The sequence below is a fragment of the Ctenocephalides felis genome, unplaced genomic scaffold, assembly GCF_003426905.1.
Source record: "Ctenocephalides felis isolate EL2017-DRISC unplaced genomic scaffold, ASM342690v1 CF-g0.4_SCAFFOLD_01604, whole genome shotgun sequence".
Taxonomy (NCBI): Eukaryota; Metazoa; Arthropoda; class Insecta; order Siphonaptera; family Pulicidae; genus Ctenocephalides; species Ctenocephalides felis.
Genome location: NW_020537758.1, coordinates 59325556 through 59342837, shown reverse-complemented (window position 1 = coordinate 59342837; position 17282 = coordinate 59325556). Strand labels below are relative to the sequence as shown.

Genomic DNA, 17282 nt, shown 5'->3' with positions numbered 1-17282 from the left:
TAATTAACGGTATCATTAATTAATTAATATTATTATTAATTAAGTAATTATTAATAATACCGTTTGCAAAATATTTGCCAAAAACTGAAATGAAATATGGGTATTTAAAATATCTGTCTCAGGTGCAATAAGTTTTATGATAGCTCTAATCGTTCGCAGGATATTTGCAAAAAACCCTTTGCTACTTTTCGCATAATTAAAATGCGTTTATCTTGAAAACTATTTGAAGTGCGATCGAAATTTTTTATAGCATTTTTCTAAGGTCATAAGAAACCAACGTTGTGAAAATGATCAAAATCGGCAACAAAAAATTTTACCCAAAACCAAAATAATACATGACCAGTATTTAATAATATAAATACATGATTTCAGTTTTTTAATATTTATTCGGCAACCGTTGAGAATATTAAAATGCAGTTTTTTAGGCTATTTTAATACACATGACAAATCACCTGATGCCAAAGCCTCTACGTGCCCGCGAAGTCTGTGAAAAATTTAAAAAGCTAACAAGTTTTTCCCCCATTTTTGAGTATTATTTACTCATGAAATCTTTAAGCGCTCACAACTATTGAACCACTCATCATAGAACTTTGATGTTTTTAGATAAAATATTCTAAATCAAAATATCTTTAACCCAGTACAAGAATTTTTGTGACACCTCTTACCGTTAAATATAAAATTAAAACTTCTACGTGCCCGGGAGGTCTGTAAAAATTTTAAAAAATGACAAATTTTTTCGCCATTTTTGAGCATTATAACCATATTGCACGCATATTGAAATGCGTTTATCTCGAAAACTATTTGAATTGCGATCGAATTTTTTTAATAGCATTTTTGTAAGGTCATAAGAATTTCTAATGATGTATAATACTTTATATGTTTTCTTTAGAGAAATATCGAATCGTGAGGAGTATTGCTCTAACCTAACCGCACTTTGCATTTTGACAAGTTAACAACTACACAGATTGCTCTATACTATCTAAACCATAAAAGATACAAAAAAACTTTGTTCGTACGAAAGGTGCAGAATAAAATTACGAATTAAATGAGTATAACTCGATATATGTCATAATATATTTTTCATGAGATTTTTCAACTTTCAATAAGAAGTCAACGTTGTATAAATGATCAAAATCGGCAACAAAATAAATTCATTCAAAATCGCAAAATAATATATGAACACATGGTCATGGTATGATTTCAGTTCTTTAATATTTATTCGGCAACCGTTGAGAATATAAAAATGCAGTTTGTTTTATGTTATTCTAACCCATATGCAAATCACATGATGTTTAATTGAAGCTTCAACGTGCCCGAAAAGTCTTTAAAAAATTTAAAAAACTAACAAATTTTTCTCTCATTTTTGAGCATTATTTACTCATGAAATCTTTAAGCACTTATACCTCTTGAACGACTCATCATAGAATTTTGATATTTACAGATGAAATATTCTAAATCAAAGGGTCTTTAACCCAGTATAAAAATTTATGATACCTCTCACCTTTCCCGAGATTTTTGCCAAAAACTGTTTTAAATTCTGAAGTGTCAAACGGTTAAACAATTATAGCTTGAAAACCTTTTAAGATAGGGTCATGATGTATATGAATGAAATAAGTGTATTTAAGATATTTATCTGCAGGTGCAAAGAGTTTTATGTTAACTCGAACCGTTCGCAAGATATTGGCTAAAAACCATTTGCTACTTTCTGCACATCTAAAATACGTTTATCTCGAAAAGTATTTGAAGTGCGATCAAAATTGTTCAATAGCATTTTTCTAAGGTCATAAAGAATCAACGTTGTAAAAATAATCAAAATCGGCAACAAAAAATTTTCATTCAAAATCGCAAAATAATACATGACTAGTATGATTACAGTTTTTCAATATTTATTCGGCACCCGTTGAGAAAATGAAAATGCAGTTTTTTCACGTTATTCTAACCCACATGACAATTCGCCTGATGTTTAATTACAGCTTCTAAGTGCCCGGGAAGTCTATAAAAGATAAAAAAAGAGTGCGCGTAAGGATCACACGCGATTGAAGTAAAACTTATTTGTTACTGTACAAAGTAGCAAATTTAAGTTAAGTAAAAATAAACACATCATATAACAATTTTGAATAATGTTTATTAGTAATATGGTAATACTCGTGATGCACACATTTATTAGTGTCGACCATTATACACATTTATATAATGATAAATTATAAATTATATATTTATGATAGCATTAAAAATATGTGTAATATTTACAAACAATAATTTAATCAAAGTCATACTTGAAATATGATATGATCGGTTTGTCATTGTAATGAGCATTTAAAAATGAACCTTTATTAGAGAAATAAAGTAATTGCTGATTTAAAAATTCTATAATATTCGTTTACACAATGGATTATGTTAAACAACGCCTGAACAAATATTGTTTTTGCAAAACCACTCATCCGGTAATAATTGTGTTTGAAGTCATGTAATTAATATTAACATACATTCATTGACTGTTTGTATTTTTTTACTTTTTCGCTGGCGATATAATCTCATTCTTTGAACAGCTGTAATATCTGTCTTGCCTGCAAAATTCAAGCCATACTTTTATATTTGTTTTATTTATCAAGCCCTGCACATAGCTTGATCTATGTGAACGTTAAAGCAATGATCATCATCAATATTACGAGGTAATAAATTAACCATATTATTAACGTCAACAGGCACTTTTATAATTTGGTCAAATATTCCAAATTGTTCATTTGCATGTCGCAATCATCTAATTTGCATGAAACACAACCTAGGTGAAATTAACCTTTCAGATACAATTATCTATCTGTAGATAATTTGGCATAGGTGGAAATACAATCCCGTTAAATTTACACAAAATGGGTATTTTACCCGAATTTATTGCCTTTCTACAAGTTTGACATCCAACCTGATTATTGGAATCAATATTCAGAACACCATTGTTAAGAATTTGTTTTTGAGCTTCATTTAATATTTTTAAGTCACTTTGAAACCAAAGTCGATTACACACAAAACATACACTGCCAAAGCTATCATTTGTAAATTGTTTTTCAAACAATTTTCGTGCATTCCTAAACAAATTGAAGTATTTATATGGAAGTTCACATACTTCATATTTGACTCTTGCAAAAGATAAGTTCTTGTCACATTATTGGTCACATTATTGGTCACATTATATGCAGAATCATTAATTTGCAATTGACGTGATGTAGTTGCTGTATCAGAAAAAGTTACAGCAATACTTTCATCTAAACAGATAACAGAATAATATGTTTAAATGTGAATAGTTGTAGCGTTTTTCAGGAGTCAAATAGCGAAAAAAGATTCTTACTTATGTCAATGGTGTTGACATTAACATCTAAATTGATACCTGGCTCAAGATTTTCTGATGAATTGGCAGTAACCGATCATTTTCCTGCAGTTGTTTTGTTTGACGATGTAATCTTGATCTTTCAGAGTTTGTAAGAGGCTTTGAATCTGCATCAATATTTATAATTACTATTATAATAAATTAAAATTAGTCTTCATAGCCATCATTAAAGAGAAACATGTAAACTTACTTTAAATTTCCAATGAAGAAATATTGTTTCCACAATTTCATTTATCTTGTATTTGTGTTTGTAGATCTTCATTATTGACTGCTTGTTTGTTTTGACTATTTCGCTGGTGATACAGTTTTATTCTTTGAGCAACTGTAGTATCTGTCTTTTGTAAAAATATTTTCCATTTTAGTAATAACCTATCATTTCATCTTTTCAAATACCATGAGACCTTCAATGGGTTATTAGGAATTAATAATCTTAAAAAATTGAAGGTATTAATTGATTTAAATAATGAATTGTAAATGTTACTTAATACTTATTTAAATTTCCATTATTCAAAGAGTCCGGTAAAAATCATTTTTAATCAACAGATATCAGAATGATGCATTCAAAAATGTTGAGTCCCAGTTAACATTAAAGAAGGTGAAATATTAATTACAAGACAAAATTTTCCTAATTGTTTTATTTCGGATACCGTGACATTAGCAAAAAATAATGAAGCCATAGTTGAAATTCATAACCTAACAGAAAACAAAATCAACCTAACATTTACTAAACCTTTAGAAACAGAATCTTATAATTATTATAATTATAATAATAGATTAATAAGTAATAGTAATCGCAAAAAAATCGAAAATAAGTTTTTTTATATATCTTTACGTTTCAAAGGTTTCTGAATATTTTGGCATACCTTAGAAAAAATGGATGTATGTGTGTGTGTGTGTGCATCAAATTATCAAATTTTTTATAAAGTTTTTAATAGTGTGAACCCATTTTGTGTAATTGTTTTGGGTTCCGTACCAAGATTTTTAATTTCAAAATTCACGTAAATGGTTCAAACAAATGTCATCTACATTTTCGGCAGTATGGAATAACCGATTTGAATAATTTAAAACATATTTGATTCGTATTGATAAGGAGACGTGCTGATAAGTTTTTGGCGAAGTAAGGTTTACCCAATCCAAAGATACGGGGCAAAAAGTGCCAAAAACCGCTTACTCAGTTTTTAAGAGAACGGAGCGTCCGATTATAATAATTTAAAAAACATTTTACTTGTATTGACGAAATAAACAACTAGTAAAATTTTTGGGAAGGCAGGTCAAGCGGTTATGTACTCTCAATAAAAATAAGTTGAAAAAGTATCATTTGGCGGTCAAAAATGTTTATTGGACACATGTACAGCAAATTATCAGATATTTTAATGTTGTGTACACATTTTGTATAATTTTTTTTTGGTTTTCGTACCAAGATTTTTAATTTTGAAGTTTGTTTATATGCTTCAAACAAATGTTCTCGACATTTTTGACAGTATGGAATAACCGATTTATAAAATTGAAAAATCACTCGGGTCGTACTTGATAGCGAGGCGTTTTTGCAAAAAACAATTTTGCCGTTTCGGAAGTATGGAGCGCAAAGAGTGTAAAAACGGTCATGCAGTTTTTGAAAGAACGGATCATCCGATTAGATTAATTCAAAATAAATTTATTCAAATTTTGCTTGAGTAGACAGTGTTCAAGAAATGCATTTACAGATAATTTAGTAACTTTGACAACTTTAAAAAAAAAAAAAAATCCAAATTTTCAAAAAAATTCAAGTTTTCAAAATTTTTCATTTTCAAAAAAACTAAATTTTGAACAATTAAAAAAAAATATTTTTTTACAAAAGTTGGAGAATATTTCAATAATTTAAACAAAAAATCGAATTTATAATTGAATCATATAAATGAACTTCAAATTTGAAAATCTTGGTACGGAACCCAGAACAAATGACAAAAAATATGTACACATTTTTAAAATCTCTATAAAATATCTGATAATTTGATGTGCATGTGGCTAATAATCATTTTTGACTGCTAAATAACATTTTTTACTTTTTTTATTGAGAGTCCTTAACGTTTAGTCAATATAAGTCAAATGTTTTCTGAAATATTCAAATCGAACGTTTCGTTCTTTTAAAAACTATTTTATTATTATTACAATTTTTGGTTCTTTTTGCCCCGTATCATTGAAACGGCTAGACTTGCCTATGCCATGAACTAATCAATACGAATCGAACATTTTTCAAATTATTCAAATCGGTTGATCCGTGTTCCCAAAGTTGTCGACGAAAATTTGACACCTTACGGGAAGTTACAAATTGCGGTCACACAAAATACTCACACGCACACACACATATCCATTTTTTCTGAGGTATGCCAAAATGTTCAGAAACCTCTAAAACGTGAAGATATACAAAAAAAATTATTTTTGATTTTGGACCTATTACTATTACTTTACCTACAAAAATTAAAAAAAAACAATATTTTCAAAAAGTTTCAACATTTTCAAAAAAATATAAATAACGGTTCGAAAAGTTTCAGCAATTTGCTTTATGGCACGATGGTATATACCACTAATTTTTAAACATCTCTCATTCGATTTTAATGATTTCCCTACAAGTATAATGATATTGAAAACTAGTGCTAGAACTTTCCGTACCAGAATGAAATGTTCGAAAGAAAAAAATCAGTAATTATTAAAAATTGATCAATGATTAATAATAATTGTTATTAATATTATCAAACAGATAATCATAATCACTATATATTTTATCGTCCATAAAATATACAGTGACGATCTTATCGCTCAAAGCACTTGAGAAAATTTACTTTAGTAAGAGGCGCTGAATGAATCCATATGAGAATATATTTCTTACGATCAGAATAACGCTATTGAAATAACTGTATTTTTAAACTAAATTGTGAATTTGAAATTCATATTTGAAGTATAAATTTTTTGAATTTTTTAAATCGGGTACTCCGTTCTCCCAAAAACTGAATTAACGTTTTTGGAACTTTTTGCCCCGTATCTTCGAAACGACTAGACCAGTCTTTACCAAAAACCAATCGGCGCGTCTTCTAATGAATAGGAACCTAATTGAAAAACTAATTGTTTTTTGAATCATTCAAATCGGTTAATCGGTTCTCGCGAAATCGTGGAGAAAATGTATTCGAACGTAATATATACATAATAAATCACGCACACATGCTCACACGCATCATTTTTTTTCTAAGGTACGCTAAAATGTTCAGAATCCTCTAAAACGTGCAGAAATATTCGGAAACAAAATACGCAGAAATTTTCATTTTGGATTATTTTTTTAGTACTATAACTTGCTTTACAAAATGTTAAAAAACTAGCTTATATAATTAATAAAGGAACCTAATTGAAAAACTAATTGTTTTTTGAATCATTCAAATCGGTTAATCGGTTCTCGCGAAATCGTGGAGAAAATGTATTCGAACGTAATATATACATAATAAATCACGCACACATGCTCACACGCATCATTTTTTTCTAAGGTACGCTAAAATGTTCAGAATCCTCTAAAACGTGCAGAAATATTCGGAAACAAAATACGCAGAAATTTTCATTTTGGATTATTTTTTTAGTACTATAACTTGCTTTACAAAATGTTAAAAAACTAGCTTATATAGAAAACTTCAAAAATGAAACATTAGTGTAAATTATGTATAATTTCTCGTGATCTTTCTTGTGTCAGATTCTTTGTGTCTCGTAACTCTATCCACAATCTTTTTGTATTGCATGATGAACTTACAATAAGAGGATATACGGGAAGTTCGCCATTTGATATTTTACATTTACCAACACTGGATTGTAAGGATTCTGTCAGTAGTTATTAGTGTTGAATATGATATGAGTAATCGGCTTGTATTACCTTGTTACAGTTTTGCGCTCCTGCAAATGCTAAATGAAGCAAGTATAATTTATGCATAGAGAGGTGTATAAAGTAGATATATAAGCAATAAATATACGATAATTCAAAATTATTCCCTCTGTTTGTGCGAACCGGGCACGTGTCGGGAGGGTCCGTAAAATACCTATTTATCAGCAAGTGACAAGGGCGTCTCTATCACATAAAATAGTACATTCAGTGATAACCACCGAACATACAAGAATTATGTTTTAAAACGACTTTTCTTATTTGCTGAATATCTTGAATGATTTTTTTAAATTTTTATAGTTTTTTGTATTTATAGTTCTATATTTATATTTTATAGTATTAATATAAAAAGGAAATTAACTAATTGAAAATTCCATTTAGCCTTAAGGCAAGTGGCATGAGCTTCCCAAAATGTGTAAAAATGGGTTAATCAATCGAAATTGAATTTTAGGTATTTAGATAACATTTTCAACTGTTTATTTAAAAAATAATGTTATCGCTTTCAATTAAATCTAAACATTAACTATAATAGATTAATTAATTATATTAATTATATTCGCAGACACGTGCTTGAATGACCTAAAATTGTAGATAATTATTTTTAAATTTTAATGAATTGATATTGTTTGACTTACCACATTTTAAAAGCAACTTATAACACAAATTTTGCCAATCAAATTTTCTAAAACTTTGATAAATTTCCTACAATAAAGTATTTGTTGTAGAACCGTAACATTTCAGTACCGATAGACTTTTACCTAAAAGTAATCAGTATCATTCCCAACCAATAGCTTCTGAACAGTTTTTGATGTTTAAAGTCGATTCAGAATTGAAATCTATAAGGAGGACAATTTTTTTTTTCACTTTTCGGCTATTCACAAAGAAACGGCTCAGCCAATCGTAGCACAAAACTGAAAAAAGATAATATACATCGATTGGCTTTTAAACTTTTAAAATTAGTTCAGGCGTTTTTAAGCAAGCGTCAATTAAAGTATTAATTTTGAAAAACGACAAAAAACATTACTAATTTCTACAAATTTTGACGAATATTTAAAATTAAACAAATTGTCGCAGGGCCGTATTATTTTGTATGATCAAAAAAAAATTCATACAATTCGTCGAAAAAAAAATTGTTTAACACTTTACCACATTACAAGTAGGCGGCCCCCAAATCTTAACCAAAATCTAACCAGCACGATTCTCAACCAGTATCTTTCAAGCGGTTCTTGAATTTTCAAAATTGTTTCAAAATTGCTGGCTAAAACTTGGACAAAAAAAATTACTTTTATGCTATTAACAAAGAAACGGCTTGGCTGATAGTTGCGCAAAATTGATAACCGCAAGTACTCATCAAGGTACATCGGATGGCATTTAAATTTTTGAAATCGGTCTAGTCGTTTTTGAGGAACGTCGATTTACGGCAAAAATCTGTCCACACACACACACACATCCTTTTTCTAAATTTGGTCTCATTTGATTCAGAATGGCTGGAAATCGGATCGGAATCGGATTATTTGTTAAAAACATGAACTTCTCCTTTGGGAAGTTAATAAACATGGCATATTGATGAAGTCGTGTATGGCATTGTGCCATATGGCAAATTGCTAAGTAAAAAAAATATTTGTTTAAAGTATATTAGGACAGAATTAAAATTTAAATCTGAATTATTTTCGATATACAAAATAAAATAATTATTAAAAAACAAATTCTTTGAAAAAAAATTGTTTCAATTATTTTGTTAAAACAAGCAGAAAGTTCTTTAAACAATTCAAATCGGACGCTTAGTTCTCTCAAAACTGCCATTTTTTGCACCTTTTGCCCTGTATCTTCGAAATGACTGTACATATCTTTTCTAAAAACTAATCACCTCTTTCCCTAATCATTAAGAATTAATTGTTTTTAAATCATTCAAATTGGATACTCCTTTTTCTCAAAATATCGATTTGTATTTTCTGCTTTTTTTCTCCGTATCTGCGTAACTGCTGGACCTGCCTTTGCCAAAAACTAATCAGCATATCTGCATATCAATGGAAATTGTATGTTTTTATAACCATTCAAATCGGTTGATCCGTGCGCCCAAAAACGTAAACAAAAAATGCAGACATACAAAACACACACATACACATACACATCCATTTTTTTGAGATATGCCAGAATGTTCAAAAACGTTTAAAACGTCGAGAAATGCGAAAATAACTACACTACGGGAAGATAATAAGCTAGTGGTGCATAGCGTCGTGCCACAAGACAATTTGCTGGAACTTTCCGGACCAGAATTAAATATTTTAGTAAAAAAAATCAATGTCGATAAATAAATAATAACAATTGTTTTAAAAATTTCCCAAGGGATTATTATAATTACTATATATTTATTCGTTCGTATAATATTCAGTAACAATCTTATCACACAAAATACTTGAGAATGTTTACATTAAAAAGAGATGCCGGATCCATCGAAAGACATATTTCTTACGATTACATTAACGCATATAAAATATGATGACGATTACATTTTTAAACTGAATTGTAAATTTGAAATTAATATTTGAAGTATTAAACTAATATTTTTGAAAATTTTGAAAAAAAATCTGCAAATTTTGAAACTAAGTGAACTTTAAAAATTAACTAGTGTTGTGCTAAAACTTTCCGTACAGTAACGAAATGTTCAAGGAATATTGTATGTTTTCAGATAGATCATTACATTGTTTAATATTTATACCAATTATATAAACTGAATTTCAAAGTAAAAACTATTTATTTAAAGTATATAAGTAAGATTTAGAACTTAAGCCCAAACTAAAAATAAAATCTGAATTATTAAAATTAATGAATGAATTCTGAATTTTAATTTTTTTTTAAATCAATTGTTTAGTCAAAACAAGCAAAAAGTTTTTTGAATCATTCAAATGTGATGCTAGGTTTTTCAAAAACTGACATTGTTGTACATTTAGCTCTGTGCCAAAAACTAATCACCACTTCTCTTAATCCACACACATCCATTTTTTTTGAAGTATGCCAAAATATTCAAAATCCTCTGAAACGTGAAGATATGCAAAAAAATTTCATTATTGATTTTTGGCCCATTACATTCATTAAACTGTAAAATAGTTTTTATGTTTGAAATCTTTTTAGACGATTTTCTTTACATTTTATTCTGTATTGCAGCATTCGCTGGAGCTGCCTTCCTAAAAATGTAATTAATTATACATTTCGTCAACACAAATAAAATGTTTTTTTAAATCATTAAAATCGTGCGCCCGGTTACCTAAAAAATTAATGTTTATTTAATTATTCACATCGTTTGATTCGTGCGCCCGAAATCGTAGACAAAAAATTGTATCCAAACATACATACACAAATCCTCTTGACAAGAGCCTGAAATAATATCTATTATTGATCATGGCATGCTTATGAATAAATAAATAAAAAAAATAAATAAATAAATAAATACACACACATAATTTTTTCCAAGGTATGTCAAAAACAGAAAACAACACATTACCTTTCTGGGAACTATAACAGACTGATATGGTTCCAATTTTTGCATCGATATGATTATAAATCTTGCTTCCATCTACTATATTTTCCATTTTCCATTTATACAATAAAAACCTTTTTTTCGCCAAAAAGCCGGTTTTCAAATTTCATAATTTTTGTCAAAACCGGTTTTCCAAAACCCACAAACCCTATTGGCAAAGCTGCACAAGATCGTTTGCGTTCTATTCATCCATGCGTAAATAGTCCATTAATTTATTCAATTTTAAACAATAGCTGTTTCGAAGATTAAGAATATCAACATCGATTTCATTCAGTAAAATCGTTTTGATGGCAGGGCGGTGAGTTTAACGTATCTTTAGTATTTTCAACGTTATTATTTTCGGTATTTCGGATGTGCAAATTAATCACTTGAGCATGGGATGTACCTGGTTTGATTAGAGACAATTATAGAGAAATTATTGTATTTTCATGTGTTTTTTTAAAAAGAGTGGAAATTTTCGTGCTAATGCCTCCCGATATATTTTGCACCCTCGATAGCTGACCGGATGGTTACCAGTTTTGCAAAGTACGCATTTTATGCTTTTGTTTATTTCATGCGTCCATTCGCAATCTTTTGAAAAGTGATTGTCTGCACATTTCACGCATCCGAGCTGTTTATAGCAATATAATTTGTGTGTGCCTTTGACTTATGCATTGCGGTATTTCTTTTCCCTATGTTTGGTTTCAGCTATTATCTTTCTCCGGTTTAGAAATTCTAATTTAAAATTTTTGCTATTGCTGTTTCCGCGTTCAAGTTCAACAAGAAATGGGTTAAGTGGTATTTTCCTTGTTTTGTGTCTCATGTTACTTAATCTCCATTTGAGGTTGTTTATATCGGTACTGCGGTGAAGATTTCTGACTACTGCCATAAATGTTATATTGTTTTTGGCTCGAAACGAGTACATCAGTATTTCTTAACTTTATTAGATTAAGGATTTTGCTATAAATTTTTACTGAATTTTAATTTATTATTTTCTTAGTATAAAGTTTAGGTGTAAGTTTTTTAAGTAATTGTATTAATTGTTTGATATCGTCTACCTTGTATACAAAAATAAGTAGTGGCTTATTAATAATTTCGAAGTTTTTAGTAGGCACTAGTATATTTTGTAGTACATGGTAATAGTTGCTTGTTTTTGTGGGGTTACTTAGCCAGTACCGAATAGTATCGTTTATATTCGCATGCCCTCTTGAGGACTTCGTAGGAGTTGCTGCTCGTGTATTACCATTACCTACTTGCCAGTTAACGTCGTCAGATGTACTTGGCTGAGTGTTGGTAACATTGGTAATGCGCACGTTTTTACTTTCTTAGCACGTTTTCACTAACCTTAGCACTAACGAGCATCAAGCATTACACCAAAGTAACAGATGTGAGGTTTTGACGTGATCTCTAGATTTCCTATCTCGTAATAAGAACGGCTTCACTTTTTTGTTATGCTAGTTGGAAAATCATTGTTTCCATTCCGCGATTTATTTTTCTAAATGTTATATCAAATAAACTTACGATCTTATCAATTTGTTTGGAGACAACTACTATGGCAACATAGTCTGTAAATGCTACTAGTTTCACACATGCTGGAATCTCAAGTCTCAAAAGGCCATCATCATACATTATATTCCACAGCAAAGGGCTAGAATAGAGCCCTGCGGCACACCTTCTGTTATATCATATTCTTCTCTATCATCGTGAATTTTGTCTGTGAAGTAACTTGCGATGCTGCTTGGAACGTCATAGACAGATTTGTGAGAGACGTTTTAATGGACCTGCGTTCTATAGAGAGAGAAAGGGCGAATGGGACTTCGCCCATTTAAAAGATAAGTATAATGTTTATGAATTTATAACATTGATTTAACAAGTTAAGAATTTATATCATTCTAGATCCTCCCCCCACGAAGTAATGCCTAACGGCGGTTTCCGTGGGGACCAGAGGCAAGGGCAAAGCGGAGGTTTTAGTCGCTATTATTCCAGGGCGGTATCGAGTCCGACATACCCAGACAGAAGACCGGTCTGGGATGCGTAAAAGCATTTCCTTCGCTATACAAAAAAAAAAAACCTTATTGTCACGAAGTGCATCCATAATGTAATTCCAGTTTGCAAAATTGAAAGCATTTTTTATATCCAATGTAGCTACAAGACAGTACTTCTACGCACCGCCCTTCCATCTGGTTCCAGCAATAGCTTTCATAGCGGTATTAACTACCAAGTTTATAGCATCGATAGTTGATTGCCTTTTGTGAAAACCATACTGATTGTCCGCTAGGAGTGGGTCAACTACTGCATCTATTCTTTCAAAAATTTTACCCGCTGTGTCCAGCATGCATATCAGACGGTAGGATGATGCTTCATCTGTTTTTTTTTTCCTTTGGGAAGAAGCACTAATCTTTGCTGTTTTTATTTTTGTGGAAAACCCAACACTTTTAAACATGTATTATGGCCATTAAGAAACATTGTCGGAGATGTCATAATCGATGTATTTAGAGCAATATTAGAAATTTTATCCAATTTCGGTGCCTTACGATTTTCAACCCGATGACAAGCTTCCATCAGTTCTTTCAGTGTTATAGGTGAATATTATTCAGTTCTTCCTGTGTTACCTGGTAGTTTAATTAGGCTCTCGTATGAAACAGTAGTTACTATTTTCTTCAATAGTCGTGGGCAAGTAGGTGAAGGCATTATATAATCCCTCATAAGGCCTTACCCATAGGTTTTCCTCGACTCTATCTAGAAGTTTTTTTCAGCACGTAACTTTACTATCTTTGAGATCTTTATTTAGTTATCGACGTGTTACCGACCAGTTGTGCAAAATTTGTGAGACTATATACTTGCTGAGAGATCCTAATTTTTTTGTGGCACTCTTTACAAAGAGAGCTGCTTTCTTCAGTCCAGCAGTGCACAGATTGTCTTTGATTCACAAGCTTCTGTTATTCTTTCCATCAGCTCTTTAAACTGGCTTACAATTTAAGGCAACTCTCATGGCGCTTTCATCAAAAGATTGTATTTTTGCCCTAAAGGCTTTAGATATCCTTACATGTATTCTAATGTTTCTATTCGTTGATATTTTCTTGATAATTGCATTGTGGTCACTAGCAGTGTAGATATCTAATACCTCTGAATTGCAATTTTCTCTGACGAGGCTATTGCTTACAAAAGTGTTCGTGCCTCACAAATTTTATTTATCCATCTCCCTCTACCTATATACTGAACTCCCTCTGAAATTAATTATATTATATAATATTCTGAACAAATTTGTTATTAATTATTTAAAACACCGCCTATATTACATTCAACATACATGTATTTTATAAACACCATTATGCAAACATACAATTAACTACATAATATTTTCTTAAAATTATTAGTCATTACATTTTCTTTATTTTTAATCATGAATTTATTATATTTTAATATTGCCTTAGCCTATAACTGAATAGAAATGTTTGGCAAATGACAGTTGTCACTTGTTTTTAATGTCAAACCATGCCTTAAATATTTTAAAGGTCAAACAATGATAAGCGGTTTTTTGTAATTTTTTCCATTTATTTCTACAATCTAACTATATTTCTATGAATCAAAACATTCTAGAAAATTTCCCGAACAAACTTCAGGAAGATTCATGAAAATCCGAATTATAGTTTAGGAGAATTAATGAAACATACATTGTTACAGAAGAATTTTATATATAAGATATATATATATATATATATATATATATATATATACATATATATATACACACATATATATATATTAGGAAGGGCCGAATCATTATAGAAGTAAAATTAAGCGATATGGGCACCTTTTTATATGAAATATATGTGTTATTTAAATGAATTTTGACTGCAAAACCATATATCGCAAATAACTTTTTAGCCAGCGAAATTTTCAATAAAATACTGTTTTTAATAAGTAAATGTATTAATTTAGGCATGTGAATAATTCAAATTGTGAGTTTTATTTTTATTAAGAGTTTGTGCTGGAGTTTTTAAATCGGGTTAATTTGCTGTTATTTATTTCCATCAGAGTGCGCTAGTATTTTTTTATCATAATTCTAGAAATTTCGAAAATAATATATTAATGTGACTATTCCGCATAAATGTTCATTCAGTTCGTCACTAGGGCGTCAAATATCAATGGCGAGTTCTTATTTAAATTCAGGCGCAAGTACCAGTAATTTGAATCATATGCACTCGCATGATCAAATTACATTTAGACCAGCAGAAGAATTTACAGGAGTGAATCTTCCGACAATTATGGAAGTTATCAGGTATTATTTTTATTTGGCGGAAAAATCAAAAAAAACAAAATAAAATGTTTTCATATAAAACATTTACTCGAAATGTGGTAACGAAATTGATTCAGACGTGGGAAAAAATTGATATTCCAATTATGGAGAAACGAAGTATCGCTAGAAAATTGAACCGATTGATTGATAAATATAAAAGTACAAATAAAAGCAAGTCTACCCAAGCATCATTTCAGGAGTTTGTAGAATCCACGAAAGAATTATTTTATATTGGAAAATGCAAATGCGATTTGCGAAGATTACTGTGTTCCTGTGGACTGATCCCAGAACATTTACAAGCGTTTATGATGGATCAACATAATGAGAGGAAATCTACGATACCAGAATATATTATGAAAATTGAAGATGAAGTATCAGAATCTACAATAACTAGCAATATTACTCCAGGTGAGACATATACTCCAGATGTTGATTTTGATTCTAAAAGCAGTTCGGAAAGTTCACAAAATACCTCTCATATAAAACGTGGTCCATATAGTCGAAGATATAAGGCTCCAAGCTATGCCTTAATGTGCGACAGATTTGCAATTTCTGATAGAGTTGGTTCTGGCGTGGTGACGGCAATCCTGCGTGACCTGGGCATAACGGATGATTGGGGCAATCCTGTCATTATGGATAAAAATAAAAGCGTTCGTGAGAGGCAGAAAAATAGGCAAGCTCTACACAAACGATATGATTCTTCTGAATTAATAGCATTTTCATTCGACGGCCGAAAAAATGATTCTATTACCATGGAAAAAATCGATAAGAAGTTTCACCCACGAATGATTAAAGAAGCGCATTTAGTTATTTTAAAGGAACCGAATGGCCAATTGTTGGGTTACACAAAATTGGAAAATGAAGATTCGGAAAGTAAAGTAATCAAATTGAACGAGTTTTTCGCCGATAAAGGAATAGCTCTCGATTCTTTGATAGGCATATGTTGCGATGGTGAACCAGCAAATACAGGCGTAAAAAATGGTATTTTACGTCGATTTGAAATTCAGTTAAACAGGCCACTGCATTGGTTTGTGTGTCTTCTCCACTTTAACGAACTTCCACTTCGCCATTTATTTAACTATTTGGAAAAATCATTGACCACTGGACCACGAACAAAAACTGGAATATTAAGCAAACAAATTGAAACATGCGAAAATATACCGGTGAGTTATAACATATTTTCTATTTTTTAATACCCTATGTTCAAATTCAATATAATTTATTTTTTCCTATATACTTCCAGCCGGTAAAAGACTTTGAAACAATCCCACTTGAAAATTTGGCTGATATAAGTCCTCCTGAATCGACAACTGACTCAAGTTATTTAATAAAAATAGCTAAAGCAGTTGCTTCTGGAGAAGTATCGACAGACTTAGCTAACATGAAACCAGGGCCAATAGCACATTCCCGTTGGCTCACGAAGGCTAGTAGGTTACTTCGGTTATATGTAACTACTAATAAGCCATCCAAAAATTTGAAAATTCTGGCAAACTACGTAATGAAAGTATATATTCCAATGTACTTTAACATTAAATATTACAACTCTGTGGTGTATGGTAGTATATTATCTTATAAATTTATTAGCTGGACGCAATATTTAGACTCGAATTTAAGACAAATTGTGAACAATGTTGCTAAAGAAAATGCATACTATGCTCACTCGGAAAATATTTTATTAGCAATGTTGTTTGAGAGATTACAAAACACCCGAAATAAATTTCGAATGCACCGACTATACTAATATGATAGATATGGATGATTATTCAAATATATCCGAACCAGCCTTTACGCTAAATATTCCTCATGAACATCTAGTACAATATCTACAAAGCAATGAGTGTCCATGGAGTGACCCTAAAATTCCGGTCCACATTCAGGGAACTGAGAGACATGTTCAATTACTGGCTAATGTATCAAAACGCGTATTAGAGCAAAATCGCGAAGGTGTTATGACAGCGACACTACTATCTCGTGAAAAGCATCCTCGACTGGAAAGCAAGCAAGATTTCAGATATTAATTTATTTAAATTGTATTAGCTAAATGTAAGAAATTTTTTTTTTAAATAAAAATGTAACTTAAAGAAATAAAAATGTTGTATTTAAACCATGTCATGTAAATAAATAATAGAATAAATATATGTCATTCCTAAAAACCCAAAAACAATATTTTTCTACAAAAGTAGTTTGA

At 30.4% G+C, this 17282-nt stretch overlaps 1 pseudogene; it reads right to left on the bottom strand.

Annotated features, from left to right (window-relative positions):
• Positions 1–17083: 17083 nt before the first annotated feature.
• The window catches only part of LOC113374104, a 3657-nt pseudogene continuing 3458 nt past the window's right edge, over positions 17084–17282 (bottom strand).